Source organism: Silurus aristotelis, assembly GCF_946808225.1.
Source record: "Silurus aristotelis genome assembly, chromosome: 21".
NCBI lineage: Eukaryota > Metazoa > Chordata > Actinopteri > Siluriformes > Siluridae > Silurus > Silurus aristotelis.
The window spans coordinates 21,364,080-21,378,172 of record NC_139594.1 but is presented as its reverse complement, the minus strand read 5'-3'; positions in this window follow the sequence as shown (position 1 = coordinate 21,378,172).

Genomic DNA, 14,093 nt, shown 5'->3' with positions numbered 1-14,093 from the left:
TTTCTCTCAGACCTCTTGATCAATTTTGATAAAGTGCTGCTTGTAGGAGATTTTAATATTCATGTAGATGATGTAAACGATGCTCTAGGATTATCATTTGTCGACTTATTAAACTCTTTTGGGGTTAAACAAAACGTCACTGGACCAACTCATCGTTTTTACCACACACTAGACTTCAAAATATCCCACGGAGCAGACGTCACTGATATAGATACTTTACCTCAGAGTGATGACATCACAGACCATTACCTTATACTGTACACACTACCGGTAGAGCAGATTAGCCGTGTTTTACCATGTTATCGACTTGGTAGGACTATTGTTCAGACCACTAAGGACACATTCATAAATAACCTGCCCGATTTATCTCAGTTTCACACTAAACCCATAACTGCTGATAATCTTGATGAAATGGTTAACAACATAAACCTTATTCTCACTAGCACATTAGACACTGTTGCCCCCAACCGGTTAAAAAAGGTTAGAGAACAAGCACCTTCACCTTGGTATAATAGTCATACGCATGCCCTAAAGAGAACAACACATAATCTGGAGAGAAAATGGAGGAAAACTAAATTGGAGGTATTTAGAATTGCGTATAAAGATAGTATGCTCAGCTACAGACAGGCGCTAAAAGCTGCTAGAGCTGAACATCTGAGCGAACTCATAGTTTAGTAGTGAGGGCTTTATAAATTTCTTCACTGAAAAAATAGATAACATTTAGAAAAACAATTGTGGCAGTTCAACCTCTGACACATCTCCCAACACAATCTTACCTACAACCCCACAACTACACTGTTTTACATGTATAGGACAGGAAGAGCTGTATGATGTTATTATCAAAGCTAAATCAACAACATGTTAGTTAGATCCAATTCCTACTAAATTACTGAAGGAAGTGTTATATACAGCTGGTGAGCCTCTTCTGAATATTATTAACTCCTTACTATCTTTAGGTCACGTCTCTAAATCCCTCAAGCTAGCAGTTATTAAGCCCCTCATTAAAAAACCTAATCTGGATCCAACAGGCTATTGAATTACAGACCCATTTCAAATCTCCCATTTATGTCTAAGATTTTACAAAAGATTGTCGCTGCCCAGTTATGTAACCACTTGCAAGAGAACAATATCTTTGAAGAGTTTCAGTCAGGTTTTAGGCCCCAACATAGCACAGAAACTGCCCTAGTTAAAATCACTAATGACCTGTTTTTAGCTTCAGACCAAGGCTACATCTCTCTATTAGTTTTACTAGATCTTAGTGCTGCGTTCGACACTATAGATCATGATCTTCTCCTCGATTGCTTACAGAACTACATCGGCATTCAGGGACAGGCATTAAGCTGGTTTAAATCCTACCTGTCCAATCGTTACCATTTCGTAGATTTAAATGGAGAGCTATCCAGGCTAATGCTAGTGAATTATGGCGTGCCACAAGGGTCAGTTCTAGGACCCCTGCTTTTCACAATATACATGCTTCCGTTAGGAAATATTATCAGAAGGCATGGAATTAGCTTCCATTGTTATGCTAATGATACCCAGCTATATATCTCATCTAAACCAGGCGATACACTCAATTAACTCGGATAACTGAGTGTGTTAAAGAAAGAAGAGATTAACTTTCTGCTATTAAATTCTGATAAGATGGAGATTTTGCTCATCGGCCCAAAAACTAGTACACAGAAGCTCCAGCATCTCAGCCTGCATTTAGACGGATGTTCTGTAACCACTAGTTCAACAGTAAAAGACCTGGGAGTTATTTTAGACAGCAACTTGTCTTTTAAAAATCACATCAACCAAGTTGCAAAAACAGCCTTTTTTCACCTTAGAAATATTTCTAAGCTAAGAAACATGTTATCTATATCTGATGCAGAGAAGCTCATCCAGGCGTTCATGAGCTCTAGAATAGACTACTGTAATGCATTACTAGGTGGATGTCCTGCATCATTAATAAACAAGCTTCAGTTAGTCCAGAATGCAGCAGCCAGAGTTCTTACAAGGTCAAGAAAATACGATCATATAACCCCAATCTTATCGTCCCTACACTGGCTTCCTGTTAAGTTTCGAATTGACTACAAACTACTAATTCTTACTTATAAAGCACTAAATGGTTTATCTCCATGTATCTCTCCAGTCTTCTAACACGCTACAATCCGTCACACTCCTTGAGATCTTGAAACTCTGGCTTCTAGTAGTTCCTAGAATAGCAAAGTCCACAAAAGGCGGTAGATCATTCTCACATTTAGCTCCTAAACTCTGGAATAGTGTTCCTGACAGTGTTCGGGGCTCAGACACGCTCTCCCAGTTTAAGTCAAGTCAAGTCAAGTCAAGTTTATTTGTATAGCGCTTTTCACAACAGACATTGTCTCAAAGCAGCTTTACAGAAAACAACAGTGAAGGTGAATGGTGTGCATTTGTCCCTGATGAGCAAGCCATGGCGACAGTGGCAAGGAAAAACTCCCTTAGATGATATGAGGAAGAAACCTTGAGAGGAACCAGACTCAAAGGGGAACCCATCCTCATATGGGTGACATCAAAAGTTTGGTCATAAATCTTTTAACAATACAGAACAATTTGTGATCATCATAGATCCAGCATCAGCTTCTCCATGCCAGGGCCTTTAAACACTCGGCATCTACTTCTCCATGATCATCCATAGGTCCATAATCTTCACGAGGTGGGACGTGACTGGAGCTGGCCAAACCTCAGGATGCCTCGGGATGGGGAGAGAAAGAGAAGCAGTGGAGAGGAATTAGCGTAGCTGCTGTTCATGATATTAACAGCACAAGTTGATAATGTGCATGTGATCAGATGTTCTGGAGCACAAGGTTATGATGTGATGTGTGTGATGTGTGTTATGTGTAGGCTTTGCTAAAAAGATATGTTTTTAATCTGCACTTAAACTGGGACAGTGTATCTGAACCCCGAACACTGTCAGGAAGACTATTCCAGAGTTTAGGAGCTAAATGTGAAAATGCTCTACCGCCTTTAGTGGACTTTGCTATTCTAGGAACTACTAGAAGCCCAGAGTTTTGAGATCTCAGGGAGCGTGGCGGATTGTAGCGTGTTAAAAGACTGGATAGATACATGGGAGCCAAACCATTTAGTGCTTTATAAGTGAGTAGCAGTAGTTTGTAGTCTATTCGAAACTTAATAGGAAGCCAATGTAGGGACGATAAGATTGGGGTTATATGATCGTATTTTCTTGACCTAGTAAGAACTCTTGCTGCGGCATTCTGAACTAACTGAAGCTTGTTTATTAATGATGCAGGACATCCACCTAGTAATGCATTACAGTAGTCTATTCTAGAGGTCATAAACGCATGGACGAGCTTCTCTGCATCAGATATAGATAACATATTTCTTAGCTTAGAAATATTTCTAAGGTGAAAGAAGGCTGTTTTTGTAACTTGATTGATGTGATTTTTGAAAGATAAGTTGCTGTCTAAAATAACTCCCAGGTCTTTTACTGTTGAACTAGTAGTTACAGAACAACCGTCTAAATGCAGGCTGAGATGCCGGAGCTTCTGTGTACTATTTTTTGGGCCGATGAGCAAAATCTCCGTTTTATCAGGATTTAATAGCAGAAAGTTATGGGTCATCCAATCTCTTATTTCTTCAACACACTCAGTTATGCGAGCTAATTGAGCTGTATCGCCTGGTTTGGATGAAATATATAGCTGGGTATCATCAGCATAACAATGGAAGCTAATTCAATTCAATTCAATTCAATTCATTTTTATTTGTATAGCGCTTTTAACAATGAACATTGTCTCAAAGCAGCTTTACACAGATAATGCGGTGATTAAAAATGAATATGTTCTTTATGAGTAAGTTTGTCCCTGATGAGCAAGCCGGTGGCGACTGGCGACTGTGGCAAGGAAAAACTCCCCGAGATGGCATAAGGAAGAAACCTTGAGAGGAACCAGACTCAAGAGGGAACCCATCCTCATCTGGGTTACACCGAATGTCCATTTGTGGCGGGTATACAATGTTGCGGGGTGCAGTGATGATGATCAAAAGCGAAGTGTATTTCTGAGTCAGTGTAGGAGACTGTTGACATCAGTGTAGGAGACTGTTGACATCCAATCCAGGCAGGCCTGGATGAAGTGGGAAGATCCACGGGGGGGAGAGGGGCAGGAACAGTGGTCACTGGAGCCTCAGGAGCATGTTTAACTCGACCGAGAGAGAGAGAGAGAGAGAGAGAGAGAGAGAGAGAGAGAAGAGGGTGACAGGAAGAGAAGGATATGGATTATTAAGTGTACCTATTGTTGCATGAGAGTTAAAGTCACTGTGCAGTTTGGACTCCGGCAAGACTCGCTATAGCAGCATAACTAAAAGGGAGAACCAGAAGGCAACACAGACATGAGGGATCTCTGGGATAAGAGACGGCCCACCACACCACCATCAACAAACCTGAGTGAACACGTGAATGTGAGGGGACGACAGCGTACAAATATCCCAGTTCACCAAACACTCTATATCAATGTTCCCTCCAGATCTGAGCCTTTACCTGAGAAAAAATCTACTGATTAAAGGCTTGACTGAATAAATATGTTTTCAACCTCGACTTGAACACTGAGACTGTGTCTGAGTCCCGAACACTGATAGGAAGGCTGTTCCATAACTGCGGGGCTTTATAAGAGAAAGATCTGCCCCCTGCTGTAATCTTCATTATTGGAGGAACCAACAGATAGCCTGCACCTTTTGATCTAAGTAGGCGTGGAGGATCATACTGGTACAGAAGTTCACTCAGATACGGTGGTGCGAGACCATTAAGTGCTTTATATGTCAGTAGTAAAATTTTATAATCAATGCGAGATTTGATTGGGAGCCAGTGTAGACTGATTAATACAGGGGTGATGTGGTCATATTTCCTAGATCTAGTGAGGACTCTTGCTGCTGCATTCTGAACTAACTGAAGCTTATTTATGCACCTACTCGCACACCCAGACAGTAAAGCGTTACAGTAGTCTAATCTAGAAGTAACAAAAGCATGAACTAGTTTTTCTGCATCCTGTAACGACATCATATTTCTAATTTTAGCAATATTTCTAAGGTGAAAGAAGGCGATCCTGGTAATATTATTCACGTGAGCCTCAAAGGAAAGACTCGAGTCAATAATCACACCAACGTCTTTGACAGCCGTACATGCTGAAACAGAAACACCATCCAGAGATGTTAGGTAATCGGAAAGTTTGCTTCTAGCTGCATGTGGTATCTGCATTGATATTGGTCTGTAGTTGGACAGCTGACATGGGTCAAGGTCAGGTTTCTTAATTAGGGGGTGGATAACTGCCAGTTTGAAGGATTTTGGTACAAAACCAGTGCTAATGGAAGAGTTTATTATTTTTAAAACAGGTTCAATTCCCTCTGGAATGATCTGTTTAAAGAAACTTGTAGGCAAGGGATCGAGAATGCAGGTTGATGATTTTGATGAGGAAATTAATGAAATTAAGTCATTCTCGTGAATAGGAGTAAAACTTTGTAATTGATTGTCTGTTATAATTACACTGCTGTCTACAGGGTTACTTGTAAAATAATTTGGCTTTATATTAACCGTCTGGATTTTTTGCCTGATGTTTTCAATTTTATTATTAAAAAAGTTCATGAAATCATTAGTACCTAATGATGGTGTGCATGTGAGTGCAGTGCTTTTATTCCCTGTTAATTTTGCTACCGTGCTGAATAAAAATCTAGGATTATGCTTGTTATTTTCTATGAGGGTGGAGAAATATGCTGATCTAGCAGCACTAAGAGATTTTCTATAAATTAGGAGGCTCCCCTTCCATGCTATTTGAAATACTGTTAATTTTGTTTGACGCCATTTACGTTCTAATTTTCGAGTGGTCTGTTTTAAGGTGCGTGTATGATCATTATACCACTGTGCTAATTTTTTCTCCCTGATCATTTTGGTCTTAAGGGGAGCTACATCATCTAGGGTATAACGTAATGTTGATTCTAGGTGTTTAGTGGCCCAGTCGAGCTCTGCAGGGTCAGACGGAGATCTATCTAATATCGTAATTTCTGGAAGATTGTTAATAAAACGCGCTGCTGTAGCTGACGTGAAAGTACGCTTAACACGATAACGTGGTGAAGTAGTAATGCAATGACTGAGGCAAATTTTAAAAGAGATGAGATAATGGTCTGAAATAGCTTCAGACTGTGGAATTATGACTACGTTTTTTATTTTTAATCCAAATGTTAACAACAAATCGAGAGTGTGTCCACCACTATGAGTGGGTCCTATAACATTCTGATTAATTCCAACTGAATCTAGAATGGACACAACTGCTGCTCTTAAGGAGTCTTCCTGATGATCAAAATGAATGTTAAAATCACCAACAATTAATGCTTTGTCTAGAGAAGTAACTAAATTTGTGATGAAATCTGCAAATTCTATGAGAAAATCAGAGTAGGGTTAGGGCTCCAGTACTCATGTTAGTTCTCACTCTCCAGTGTTCTGTATTGTTGAAAGATTTATGATCAAACTCCTGATGTCACCCATATGAGGATGGGTTCCCCTTTTTGAGTCTGGTTCCTCTCAAGGTTTCTTCCTCATAACATCTAAAGGAGTTTTTCCTTGCCACTGTCGTGGCTGCTCATCAGGGACAAATTCACACCATTCACCTTAACTGTTGATTTCTGTAAAGCTGCTTTGAGACAATGTCTGTTGTGAAAAGCGCTATACAAATAAACTTGACTTGACTTGACCACCCTGTCCTCTACATCTTCCTCTTTCACACCAACTACCTGCATGTCTTCCCTCACCACATCCATGAACTTCCTCCTTGGCCTTCCTCTTTTCCTCCTTCCTGGTGGCTCCATCCTCAGCATTCTCCTACCAATATAATTCATGTCCCTCCTCTGCACATGTCCAAACCATCTCAATCTCTCCTCCCTCACCTTGTCACTAAAACATCCTACATGTGCTGTCCCTCTAATAAACTCATTTCTAATCTTGTTCATCCTCGTCACTCCCAACGAAAACCTTAACATCTTCAGCTCTGCTACCTCCAGCTCCACCTCCTGTCTTTTACTCAATGCCACTGTCTCTAATCCATACATCTCAGGTCTCACCACAGTCCTATAAACTTTCCCTTTCATTCTTGCAGATACTCTTCTATCACAAATAACTCCTGTCACTCTTCTCCACCCACTCCACCCTGCCTGCACTCTTTTCTTTACTTCTCTAACACACTCTCCATTACTTTGCACTGTTGACCCCAGGTACCTGAACTCCTCCACCTCTTCTCCCTGCAACCGCACCCCTCCACTGCCCTCCCTTTAATTCATACACATGTACTCTGTCTTACTCCTACTGACTTTCATTACCCTTCTCTCCAGCATGTACCTCCACCTCTCCAGGCTCTTCTCAACCTGCTCACTACTCTCACCACAAATCACAATATCATCCGCAAACATTATAGTCCAGGGAGACTCCTGTCTGACCTCGTCCGTCAACCTGTCCATCACCACTGCAAACAGGAAAGGGCTCAGGGCTGATCCTTGATATAGTCCAACCCTCACCCTGAACCAGTCTGTCGTTCCTACTGCACACTTCCCTGCTGTCACACTGTCCTCATACATGTCCTGCACCACCCTCACATACTTCTCTGACACACCTGACTTCCTAATACAATACCACAGCTCCTCTCTCGGCACTCTGTCATACGCTTTCTCTAAATCCACAAATACACAATGCAGCTCCTTCTGTCCTTCTCTATACTTCTCCATCAACATCCTCAAATCAAATAAGGTGTCTGTGGTGCTCTTCCTCTGCATGAAACCATACTGTTGCTCACAGATGGTCACCACTTCTCTCAGCCTGGCTTCCACTACTCTTTCCCATAACTTCATGGTGTGACTGATCAACTTAATTCCCCTGTAGTTACTGCAGGTCTGCACATCTCCCTTATGCTTAAAGATCGGTACCAGCACACTCCTTCTCCATTCCTCAGGCATCCTCCCACCTTCCAGAATCTTGTTAAATATTCATTTTCTCCCGCTTATCCGTAATTCGGGTCGCGGGGGCAGCAGTCTAAGCAGGCCCCCACCTTCGACTGCTGCCCAATCCTCACAGCACCGTCCCTTACGGTCCCTCCTGCAGGTGGTGAGCCCACGGGAAGGCGGCCCCACGTCACTCCGATGTCACGGACCTTGATATTGCCCTCGTAAGGGACCCCCGGAGCATAGAGGGTTAAGGGTCTTGCTCTCCTAATCATCTCCATGTTTCTACAGGTATGTCATCTGGTCCAACCGACTTTTCACTCTTCATCCTCTTAATCGCTGCTCTCACTTCTTCCTTACTAATCCTATCTACATCCTGCTTCACCAACTCCACATCCTCCAACCTTCTCTCTCTCTGATTTTCCTCATTCATTAGCTGCTCAAAATACTCCCTCCATCTTCTCAACACACTCTCCTCACTAGTCAACACATTTCCAGTCTCCATTCACCTTCAGGTTCCATCTCCTGCATAGAACATGTGTGCACCTTCCTCCACTCTTATACGTCACCCTATGATCCTCCTTCTTCTTAAAATACGTGTTCACTACTGCCATTTCCATCCTTTTAGCAAAATCTACCACCATCTGCCCTTTCACATTTCTCTCCTTTAGGCCATACCCACCCATAACCTCCTCATCACCTCTGTTCCCTTCACCTACATGTCCAATAAAGTCTGCCCCAATCACCAATTGTTCTTTCCTTGGTACACCATCTACCACTTCATCTAACTCACTCCAGAATCTTTCCTTCTCCTCCATCTCACAGCCAACTTGTGGAGCATAAACACTGATGAAATTTATCATCATCCCTTCAACTTCCACCTTCACGATCATCACCCTATCAGAAACTCTCTTCACCTCCACTACACTCTTACTGTACTCTTTCTTCAGAATCACCCCTACACCATTTCTCTTTCCATCCACACCATGATAGAACAGTTTGAACCCACCTCCAATGTTTCTGCTCTTACTCCCTTTCCACTTGGTCTCCTGAACACACAACATATCTACCTTTCTCCTCTCCATCATATCAGCTACCTCTCTCCCTTTACCCGTCATAGTACCAACATTTAAAGTACCAACCCAAACCTCCACTCTCCTACACTTCTCCTTTCCCTGCCGTCTCTGTAGACGCCTTCCTCCTCTCCTTCTCCTCCTTCAGCCAACAGTAGCCCAATTTCCACCGGTACCCTGTCGGCTAACGATACCTGTGTTCGTTGTTAACCCGGGCCTCGACTGATCCGGTATGAATTTCTCATTTGTGATCCACATATTTGATTTGGCACATGTTTTACGCTGGATGCCCTTCCTAACGCAACCCTCCCTATTTACTTGGGACCGGCACCAAGAGTGACCTGACTTGTGCATCCATAATGTCTGGGTTGTAAGATCAGGACTATTGCTGTGAAAAATCTGCTGTTATGTGGAACACTGATGGAAACACTCTGTTTTGATGATCACTACCATGTATTTACAGTCAGACTGCATCCAGACCTGGTTTTAAAGATTAACGAGCTGTTATTTAAAACAATTTGATGTATAAATGAAATATGGTACAACAGATTCTGTACTGCATATAGTGCCCTATTGCCATTTTATGCTGATGTGATTTTTTTTGTGCATTTTTTTAAGCCTGACATTGTTTTAATAAATGTTTTAAATTGTATATTGATGAATTTGTTTTCTGTTCTGTTCTATTCCATGTTTTCAATGTAAAAAATAAAAAAAAACTCAGTTATTTGATCACCAAATGGGTTTTAAATTTGTACTCACTGAGTGGGATTTCTTCACTAATAAAAATGTAAATAAACTCTACAAAAGTGAAATATTAACACTAATTGGTGTTAATTTGAACAAATCAGAATGAATGTCCCTCAGTGTTAAATTGTGGAGACGCTATTAAGAGTTAATTTTCTTTAGTGTTAAATGGTAGTAACTCTATTCAGTGTTGAGCAGTGTTACATTTTTTACTCCATACAGAGTTCATTTTACTCTGAAAATTCAACACTATGTCAAGAGTCATTTTATCACCAATTCTGAGTAAATACACTCGGGTCCAGTGTTACAATAACATTTACATTTACAGCATGTAGCAGACGCCCTTATCCAGAGCAACGTACAAAAGTGCTTTGAGTCTCTAGTAATGAATAAATCTACACTGGTACGCAAGATTACAAACTTAATATAAATATAACCCTTGAATTCTACAAACTTGGAAAGTGCTAATTTAAGTATTTCAGGAAGAGGTAGGTCTTCAATCGTCGCTTGAAGACACTCATTTACAGGGCCGCTGGAAGTAATTTTGAACAGGGGGGTGATGTGAATTTTTTTTTATTTTTTTTCTTTGGACAAAAAACCTATGAGCCTATTTAGTATACATTTTAAAAATAAATACATAGGGCTGTGACGATGGCAGTTTTTTTACCACCGCGGTGGTAATGGACCAAATACCGGCGCTGTTGCGGTGGTTGGGGGGTTGTTTTAAAATAAATAAAAAACAAAACAAAGAAACAACACACTAAAGCCTGTAAAGCATTGAAATAAATATCAGTAAAGAATACGAAAATAATCGACCTAAAAGCGAACAAAGGAAGAAAAATGCACACTTAATACGGAATACATAATAAGCATATGCTAGTCGGTTTATTTTCGTTTTGAATTGTTTTGTTTAAAAGTAGACAATTCAAGCTTTCTATATAGAAAAACTAATGGAATATTTTTATAATTTCCTAAAATATTCATAAGGAATTTATAAATTGTGCAAAATATTTTTAATAGGCCTACATTTAAAAAAAATGCAGCAGCACCCCCACTTCCTGCGGCCATGGTCAGGGACTCCGCTGTACGAATATCTAGGGGAAGTTAATTCCATCACCTCGGTGCCAGAACAGAGAAGAGCCTTGAAGTGTACTTACCTCTCATTCTGAGAGAAGGTGGTACCAGTGGAGCAGTGCTGGAGGATCTCAGACAGCATGGTGCAGTGTGAGATGTGATGAGGTCACTGAGGTAAGATGGTGCTGGTCCATTTTTGGTCTTGTTGGCAAGCATCAGTGTTATGAATCTGATACATGCAGCTACTGGAAGCCAGTGAAGGGAGCAGCAGTGGGGTGGTGTGGGAGAACTTGGGCTGATTGAACACAAGCCGTGCAGCTACAGTGCCTTGCAAAAGTATTTGGCCCCCTTGAACTTTGCGACCTTTTGCCACATTTCAGGCTTCAAACATAAAGATATAAAACTGTAATTTTTTGTGAAGAATTAACAACAAGTGGGACACAATCATGAAGTGGAACGAAATTTATTGGATATTTCAAACTTTTTTAACAAATAAAAAACTGAAAAATTGGGCGTGCAAAATTATTCAGCCCCCTTAAGTTAATACTTTGTAGCGCCACCTTTTGCTGCGATTACAGCTGTAAGTCTCTTGGGGTATGTCTCTATCAGTTTTGCACATCGAGAGACTGAAATCTTTGCCCATTCCTCCTTGCAAAACAGCTCGAGCTCAGTGAGGTTGGATGGAGAGCATTTGTGAGCAGCATTTCCAGTTCTTTCCACAGATTCTCCATATTTGTAATAATTTTATAATAGCTCTCCTATTTTTATATATATTAAATATTATTATATACTAGATACATTGCAATATTCATTTTTGTATTATTATTATTATTATTATTAAAAAGCTGATTATATTAATAATAAGAAAACTCTTGTACAGTTAAAGTGTAATTTCAATTAAATTTGAGGTAAAATAAAAAAAACTAAACATCGGCGATTTTGTAGTGGTAACATGCTACCCTCTAGTGGTGATATGAGACATTGCCACTTGTCGTCGAGCGGTACTTTTGGTATTTTTGCTCTGTTTCCACACGACCGGTATTTTCTTGTCGGACCTGTGCTTCATTGTAGATTTTAGTGCTGATTTAAGACTTGGCAACAAATATATTTAGTTTATTTTTCTGTGGATTTATTTTTTAAATATCAGACTAAAGAAAGAACGTCATGAATACATTTGTGTTGCGATAAAAGTTTTAATTTCCCCCTTTTTATATTTTTGTTTAATAAAAATTGGCGAGTTTTCAGTGAATAAATAATTAAGCTAATAATAAAATAAAAATTAATTAAATTGTTGTTTCTATTCTGTATTCTATAAACTATTTTATAAAAGCTATTCTATTTTAATGTATGTAGAATAATCTAGATAAATTACTAGATAAATTATTTAAGTTTTTTATATTTATATAAGCATGGTTAAATTCTATAAAACGTATTAAAGAAATGATATTTCATTAATTATTTATGATTTAGTGAAAAGTCAAATTTTTATTAAGAATTAATAATGTATGTAGTATCTAATATTATTCTACATATATAAAAATAGGTTAGCTATTATAAAATTATAAAATATATAATAGAATATATAAAAGAAACAACTATTTTATTCATTTTTTTTTTGCTCAATTATTCATTCACTGAGAACTTGCCCATTTTTATTAAACAAATATAAAAAGGGCGAAATTAAAACTTTTATCGCAACACAAACTTATTCATGACGTCCTGTATTTAGTCTGATATTTAAAAAATAAATCCGCAGAAAAATAAACACAATATTTGTTGCCAAGTTTTAAATCAGCACTAAAATCTACAATGAAGCGCAGGTCCGACAAGTAAATACCGTTCGTGTGGAAACAAGTTGCAACGTCTCATATCACCACTAGAGGGAAGAATTTTACTACTACAAAAATCGCTAATGTTTAGTTTTTTTTTTATTTTATTTTACTTTAAATTTAATTAAAATTACACCTAAACTGTACAAGAGTTTGTTATTATCAATATAATCATCTTTATAATAATAATAATAATAATAATAATAATAATAATAATAATAATAATAATTCTAGCAATGTATCTTGTATTTAATAATATTCTACATATATAAAAATAGGATAGCTATTATAAAATTATAAAATATAGTATAGAATATATAAAAGAAACGATTAAATTCCTTTTATTATTTGCTTAATTATTCATGATTCACTCAGAACTCGTCCATTTTTTAAAAATATAAATATAAAAAGGGCGAAATTTAAACTTTATTAAAAAACTTATTCACGACGTGAGTTCTTTAGTCGGATATTAAAAAAATAAATCCAATAAAAATAAACATTAAACATTTGGTTTCACTGATAAAATCTGCAATGAAGCGCAGGTCCGACAAGTAAAAACCGTTCGTGTGGAAACGCAAAAATAAGCAAAGTTCCACCCTGCGACAAATTGATTTATATAGATTCAAACACCACAGTTACTATAAATATGAGTGTATTTTAAAAGGTTTAATCATTAAATTAATTAAATAAAATATTTGTTTTTGTTCATAAACATATAATTTATTTCAATTAAATAAAATGTGCTTCTGCACATCAGTGCTACTGCAATGTCTTATTGAACCACTAGATGGCAGCATTTTATTATTACAAAAATCAGATGTTCAGTTTATTATATTTCAAATTTTATTAGAATTACACTTAAACTGTTATAATAAGTATTATCTATCTATCTATCTATCTATCTATCTATCTATCTATCTATCTATCTATCTATCTATCTATCTATCCTTCCATCAAATATATATCTTTTTTCTATCCATTGATTTATCCATCTAATATATTTATATATCCATGCATCCATTCATCTATCAAATATATTTAGCTATTTTTTATCCATCCATCCATCCATCCATCCATCCATCTATATATATTTATTTTCCATCCACCCTGAACAGATCAGCAGTAGCGCTGCGGAGCGTCTGTGTCTCTCACTGACGTTGTGACGGTCTGTTGGGAATTTCTTTTCCACTGCTGCCATCTGAGCCTAAACTGTGAGAGAGAGACAGAACCAGCGATAGATCAGGGACCCAGAGGTTCTTCCCTTCACTGACTTACCACCGTCCATGTATAGGCACCGCCCGGCCTAAAAAAAACAGTGAAACGCTGCCGCTCTAAACGAGCTCCAGTTGGCCTTGAAAGCTCGAAACATGTAATGCACCCGGTCCGCCATCTTGCCCCGACTCCCCATCTCATTGGTGATATCATT